The sequence below is a fragment of the Erythrolamprus reginae genome, chromosome 10 (genome assembly GCF_031021105.1).
Source record: "Erythrolamprus reginae isolate rEryReg1 chromosome 10, rEryReg1.hap1, whole genome shotgun sequence".
NCBI classification, from domain to species: Eukaryota; Metazoa; Chordata; class Lepidosauria; order Squamata; family Dipsadidae; genus Erythrolamprus; species Erythrolamprus reginae.
This window is the reverse complement of record NC_091959.1, coordinates 32,788,187-32,795,662: the sequence shown is the minus strand read 5'-3', so window position 1 is coordinate 32,795,662 and position 7,476 is coordinate 32,788,187. Positions and strand designations below refer to the sequence as shown.

The 7,476-nt window shown below is 43.0% G+C and overlaps 1 pseudogene; it reads left to right on the top strand.

Annotated features, from left to right (window-relative positions):
• Positions 1-6,370: 6,370 nt before the first annotated feature.
• LOC139173638 (U2 spliceosomal RNA) lies at positions 6,371-6,530 on the top strand (annotated as a pseudogene).
• The last annotated feature ends 946 nt before the right edge of the window (positions 6,531-7,476 follow it).

The following is a 7,476-nucleotide window of genomic DNA, read 5'->3' as shown; positions in this document are numbered from 1 at the left end:
TCCTTGTTTGACTCTCTGGTGCTTTGGAAAACAATGTGACCCCCTCCTCTCTGTGACAGCCCCTCGAGCATTTGAAGACTGCTACCATGTCCCCCTTGGACCTCCTCTTTGTTAGATTATCCATGTCCAGTTCCTGCAACCTTTCCCCGTATGTTTTAGTTTCTAGTCCTCTTTATCATTCTGGTTGCTCTCTTCTGCACTTTCTCTAGAGTTTCAATGTCTCTTTTGTAGTGTGGTGACCAAAACTGGATGCAGTACTCTAGGTGTGGACTAACTAGGGCTATATAGAGTGATATTAGTGTTGTTGGCTCGCAACCAGGTCCTCTGGCAACAGACTTTGAGCCTGATGAACTGGGGCCATCTGGGCATGGTTGGCCTGTGTGACTGTCAGAGGAGTCAGACAGTGAGGAGGAGAAGGAGGAGGAGGAGGAGGAGGAGGGAGAGATTGGATGTGAGGAGCCTGCAGAGCTACAGAACCCCCAACTGGGGCCTTGCAACCCCCAATTGGGGCTTTGCCAGGGTCTGAGGAGGAAGAGGAGATGAGGGATCCAATCCTGGATGTATGGGTAAGAAGGATGTGGGAAAGACAAGAGCAGTTATAGAGGCTCAGAAGGAGGAAGTGAGCACAGTTGTGTATAGTCTGCACTCCCAGAGGATATATAAGGGGAGGAGCTGGGAGTTGTCCTTTGCAAAAAAACCCAATGTTTGTGCTTCTGGAGGGGAAGAGCATGTGAAAAGTTGTTTCTGCCTGTTGTTCTGACAAACCTTGCTGCAGTATTGGACACTTATAGGGTTAAAAATCTTGTAATTAATCCTTGGCTCGAGAATTACTTGTTTGGGAATTTATCTTATCAAATTGGCCTCTCGCCTGATTTTTAGCAGTTAAAAGATATTCTTTGGTCCTCATTTGTGCTGTTCTACAAACAACATTGTAAATAGACTCTTTTATTTTTCAAAACCTTTGTGTTTGAGTTTTAATTTGGGCCTTCTCCGGGTCCCGTCAACTAAACAATGTCGGTTGGCGGGCCCCAGGGGAAGAGCCTTCTCTGTGGCGGCCCCGACCCTCTGGAACCAACTCCCCCCGGAGATTAGAACTGCCCCTACTCTCCTTGCCTTTCGTAAGCTCCTTAAGACCCACCTGTGTCGTCAGGCATGGGGGAACTGAGACATCTCCCCCGGGCATATACAATTTATGAATGGTATGTGTGTATGTATGTGTGTTTAGAAAATGGGGTTTTTAAAATGTTTTTAGTAGAAATTTAGATTTGTTATAAATTGTTTTTCACTTTGTTGTGAGCCGCCCCGAGTCTGCGGAGAGGGGCGGCATACAAATCTAAATAAATAAATAAATAAATAAATTGATTACTGGTCGGCTGCCGTGCAAGACAGAACAATTAGTACCTTCCTTGTCCTGGAGTGTTTTCCAAAAGATTTGCACAAATCTTTAAGACTCTTTTAAGATGCTTATGCAAAATCAGGGTGCTACTGACTTTACCTGAAACAAACTTGTTTTAATCTTAATCTCGTTCCATTGCCCATGGATTCTCATAGCCTTGTGATTGGGCTCAGATATCACAAATTATTGGGCTCAGAGTATTTATATACATTTTACCCTGTTAGAGACAAAGTTTAACTAATTGAAGACAAAGGTTTGTTAGCAGCGTGGGTCTTTATCTTCAAACGTTTCTGTGTTCAAACCCCTGTCTCTGCACTCATCATCTGTGGAGAATCCCGATAGCCCTTTTTGTGTGTTTTCCTCTGTGGCCAAGTTGTTTATACATCAGAATGCTTTCACGATTCAGAATCTATGAGTCAGGAAACTCCCTACTCTGTTTTGTTTATCTATGAGGACTGATATTCCTGGGTAACAGTTTCTTCTATATTTTCAAGGATGCACTTGTTCTGTCCAGCCAGATCAATTATCAGGAATAAAGACACACACACCCATTGGTTCAAAAGTACCCATGGCAGAGTCTATTAGTAACACAAATTCTGCAATACCAGACTGTGTTTCTCTAATTAGCAGGAGATAAGGATAATCTGGGATGCCAGCCAGATAGAGTCATAAATCTCCACTAGTGATGTACCTTTGGTTTGTAACTACACTCACAGTCAAGGGAGTTTAAACAGCTCATGCAAAATGCAGGAATCAAAATCCACAGAAGCAGAAGTCATCTCTCAACTCCAAGGCACCTTCCTCCATGATTGGGAATGTTGTTTGCCCCACCCCCTTTCCCATCAGCCTGTTCTTATATACTGCCAAGATGTAGCCAAATGTCCCATAGATCAATTTAACATCAATTTAATATCCCTTCTTGAGAGATATGTCTCAATCTCATCCTCCTTACCCTTGCATCCAACAGGAGGTCCTTACTATTGTGAGCTGCTCCGAGTCTTCAGAGAGGGGCAGCATACAAATCTAATAAATTATTATTATTAAATTATTATCCTCAAAGTCCCCATCATCCTCTGAGTCAGACAATACCATAATTGGAGGGTCTACAGTCTCTGGTGGCTCCCCAGTCTCCAAATCCCCTTCACTCTCACTCTCAGACGGGTGACAAGAACACTAGTCTGCAATACCAGTGCTCATCCATGTCCTAGTCCTCGAAATCTGTGACCAGAACAGCAGCGAGACCCAGAAGCGAGATAACAAACTTTGCAGTAATGTCCATCAGTATCTCAAGGCGGCAATAAGATAGAATTAGAATTTGTTCCTAACAAGTAATTTCTGACTGTATATAATAATAAGAGTAGAAGCCAATAACAAAGCTTAATTCCTATTAAATGATTTTTAGCAGTATGTACATCATATCAGAAGCAAAAAAGCAAATATTGGTTTCATCCAGCGGTGAAATCTACTTACTGTATTTTTTAGAGTATAAGACGCACCTTTTTCCTCCCTAAAAGAGGCTAAAAATTTGGCTGTGTCTTATACTCTGAATGTAACTTTTTCCCCCAGCCCCAACGAGGTGCTAATGATCTTCTCAGCTCTTCCCAACTTGCAAACTCTTTCATTGTTTCTCTCTGCAAAGAATGTTTTCCAAGCCCTAAAGTCTTTGCAGGTTTTTTTTTTTCATTGCTCTAACTTGCTCCGAATGTTTCTTTCCAGTCATAGCAAAGTGCTAACAATGTTCCCAGCTCTTACTAGCTTGCAAGCTCTTTCATTGTTACTCTCTCTGAATAAGGTTTTTTTAAGCCCTAACCAGGGGATAAAATAATGTGCTGAATCTGACCAGACTATGGATGCTAGTCAGATGAATACCTGGTAGGCAGATTTTTTTCCCCTATTTTCCTCCCCCCAAAACTAAGGTGTGTCTTATACGGTACCACCTGTTTGGAAGCACTCACGCATCACCATCCCGCACATTTTTTCACCCTATGCAAAGGCGCATAAGGCCTTATGCATGCACAGGGTTAAAAGAAAATGGTGACATGCGGGTGGGTGGGTGGGTGGAGCCTCACGGTGCTGCTGTTACTAGTTCTCCAAACTGCCACTGTTTATTTATTTATTTTATTTTATTAATTGGACTTATATGCTTCCGGTATGCATGAACTGGGCCAAACGGGTAGTATTCTCCCCACCCACCCATCCCCGGTTCAACGAAGCAGTGGAAGTGATGTGCCAGTGACTGGAGGCTGTTAGGGTCTGGATGGGTGTCAACAGATTCAAACTCGACCCTGATAAGACGGAGTGGCTGTGGGTTTTGCCTCCCAGGGACAATTCCATCTCTCCATCCATAACCCTGGGGGGATTACTGACCCCCTCAGAGAGGGTCTGCAACTTGGGCGTCCTCCTCGATCCACAGCTTACATTAGAGAACCATGTTTCAGCTGTGGCGAGGGGGTGTTTGCCCAGGTATGCCTGGTGCACCAGTTGCAGCCCTATTTGGACTGGGACTCACTGCTCACAGTCACTCATGCCCTCATCACCTCTAGGTTGGACTACTGTAATGCTCTCTACATGGGGCTACCTTTGAAGAGTGTTTGTAAACTTCAGATCGTGCAGAATGCAGCTGCAAAAGCAATCACGGGCTTCCATAGGTGTGTCCATGTTACACCAACACTCCGCAGTTTGCATTGGTTGCCAATCAGTTTCTGGTCACAATTCAAAGTGTTGGTTATGACCTATAAAACCCTTCATGGCATCAGACCAGAATATCTCCGGGACCACCTTCTGCCGCACAAATCTCAGCGACCGGTTAGGTCCCACAGAGTTGGCCTTCTCTGGGTCCCATCGACTAAACAATGTTGTTTGGCGGGACCCAGGGGAAGAGCTTTCTCTGTGGCGGCCCCGACCCTCTAGAACCAGCTCCCCCGGGAGATTAGAATTGCCCCCACCCTCCTTGCCTTTCATAAACTCCTTAAAACCCACCTCTGCCATCAGGCATGGGGGAATTGAGACATCTCCCCCGGGCCTATACAGTTTATGCATGGTTATGTTTGTGTGTATGTTTTTGCTTTTTAATAAGGGTTTTTTTAGTGATTTTAAATTATTAGATTTGTTGTACAGTATATTGTTTTATTGTTGTTGTGAGCCACCCCGAGTCTACGGAGATAGATAGATAGATAGATAGATAGATAGATAGATAGATAGATAGATAGATAGATAGATAGATAGATAAATCTCTAAGCTCCGTTAGCACCATCTCAAGCTGCAACAGAGCAAGGACAGAAAAAGGAAATCTAGAGAAATTCCCCGTAGCTCTGAATGAAAATAGGCGCTATGAATTTTGCAAGGTTTGTGAGGGAGACATTTTAGGCTTCAAATATGTGTTATGTTCACTGGTCCTGTACTTCCCCAGCTGCTCTGTTCTCCTCCCCCCCCCCCACCAATCAAATAGATATGAGTGTTAATATCTGCCACCTGGATCCAACCCATCCTGGCCTCCTCCATCTCTCCAGGTCAAACAAGGGAGCCAAGCTAATCTCAGGCCTGGTGAAGCTAATTAAAAAAAATGTTTAGACAACCAAAGAAGATTGATGAACAGCCCTTCTTCTGGGCTATTTGGACTAAAACAAACATCCAAAAAATGATATTGGAGCGAAGATGAAAGTTTGGCTAACAAATGAGATTTGAAAGGAGCTAAATGGGTATCACAAAAGTTCTATTAGGGAAGCAGTGCCTTTCAAATTGCTCTGTGGAAAGAAAATTGCAGAGTTTTTCTGTCCTCATCAGCTCTGAGATATCATTGGACATTCAGAGTTTTCCCAAGCTTCTGTCGCTTTGCCTCTAAATGTTGTGAATTTGTTTATTTATTTATTCAATTTTATGCCGCCCTTCTCCTTAGGCTCAGGGCAGCTGAATGAATGAATGAATGAATGAAATAATAATAATAATAATAATAATAATAATAATAACAACAACAACAACAATAATAATAATAATAATAATAATAATAATTCTCTTTTTAAAAACATTTATTAATTTTTCCATTTTTAAAAAAATGACATTTCGGTAATTTGATACAGATCTATGCCCAATTTCTTATGTTTGTTACAAATCCTATATCACCTCTTTATAGATACATATATTACATGTTTATACTGTATACAGTTATCCCTCAATTTTCGCGATCTCGTTCTTCACGAAACGCTATATCGCGATTTTTCCCACCCGATGACGTCACTCTCTTCCTTCCTTTCTCATCTTTCTTTCTCTCTCTCTTTCTCTATCTTGCTTCTTCCTCTCTCACACTCTCTTCCTCCCTCTCTCATCTCTTTCTTTCCTTCTCTCTCTTTCTCTATCTCTCCCCCTCTTGCTGGCGAGCGGGGGCATCAGCGAGGAAGACCCAGGGAAGGTTCCTTCGGCCGCCCAGCAGCTGATCTGCTCGGCAGCGCGGGCAGCAGCGAGGAGCCGAATCGGGGTTTCCCCTTTGCGTGGGCGGCGGGGAAACCACTATCTTCGTCTGCTCACTGCTGCTGCACTGCCGAGCAGATCAGCTACTGGGCGGCTGCAGCAGCAGCGAGCAGACGAAGATCGGGGTTTCCCCGCCGCCCACGCAAAGGGGAAACCCCGATCTTCGTCTGCTCGCTGCTGCTGCGCTGCCGAGCAGATCAGCTGCTGGGCGGCCGAAGGAACCTTCCCTGGGTCTTCCCCGCTGCCCACGCAAACTCCACCATCTGCGCATGCGCGGCCATGAAAAAAGGGCGCGCATTCGCAGATGGTGTTTTTACTTCCGCAACCCTACATCGCGAAAAATCGATTATCGCGAGGGGTCTTGGAACGGAACCCTCGCGATAATCGAGGGATCACTGTATTCCTTTTAATACATCCTTTCACGTTTTATTCCTATCTTTACCTTTGTTAGCAATCCAATCATACCAATAATTCCAAATTTCATGATACTCTGAGTTGCTGGTTCTCTTGATCGCTTCTCAGCCTTTTGGCTAAGATCAAGTGTAGCATCAGTTCTTATCAGTTTAATAACAATAATTCTTACTAGTACTATTTGCCTTCATACGCCATTACTATTACTACTGCTAAAAAGTAGTAAAATTTTATTAATTGGTTAGTCTTATGACCTGATCAAAGAAAAATAGAATAAAATAGGGGATCTAATTCCAGAGTAAAAGAAAATATAATACATATGTGGTAAATATAAAGAAACAGCATTGGGATACATGCACCTTTGAAGCACCAATCTGTTCAATATAACTCATTCTTAGCTTAACCACCTTAAGTAATCTTAGCAGTTCTTTTCACAATATATATATTAGAGCCCAGGAGGAAATAGAAGAATCTGTGATTCAGATTCAAGCAGGGATGTTAAATATCTTAGCCTTTAAAAAGAGACATAACAATGACAATTGTTGAGAGAAATATCCAGCTGGTTCAATTCCAAGCCGGGAGAAAAGCACTGGGGAGGATAGGATAGGATAGGATAGGATAGGATAGGATAGGATAGGATAGGATAGGATAGGATAGGATAGGACAGGACAGGACAGGACAGGTCAGGTCAGGTCAGGACAGGACAGAATAGAATAGAATTCTTTCTTGGCCAAGTGTGATTGGACACACAAGGAATTTGTCTTTGGTGCAGATGCTCTCAGGGTACATAAAAGAAAAAGATACATTTGTCAAGAATAATGAGACACAACACTTAAGGATTGTATAGGGGTCAAATAAGCAATGAAGAAACAATCAATATTAATAAAAATCTTAAGGATACAGGCAACAACTTACAGTCATGCAGTCATAAGTGGGAGGAAATGGGTGATAGGAATGATGAGAAAAAACTGGTGGTAATAGTGTTAGACTTAGTAAATAGTTTGACAGTGTGGAGGGAATTATTTGTTTAGCAGAGTGATGGCGTTCGGGGAAAAACTGTTCTTGTGTCTAGCTGTCTTGGTGTGCAGTGCTCTGTAGTCACGTTGAAACCGTTTGTGGCCAGGATGCGAGGGGTCAGTAAATATTTTCACTGCCCTCTTCACTGCTCTCAGTGTACATAAAAGAAAAAGATACATTTGTCAAGA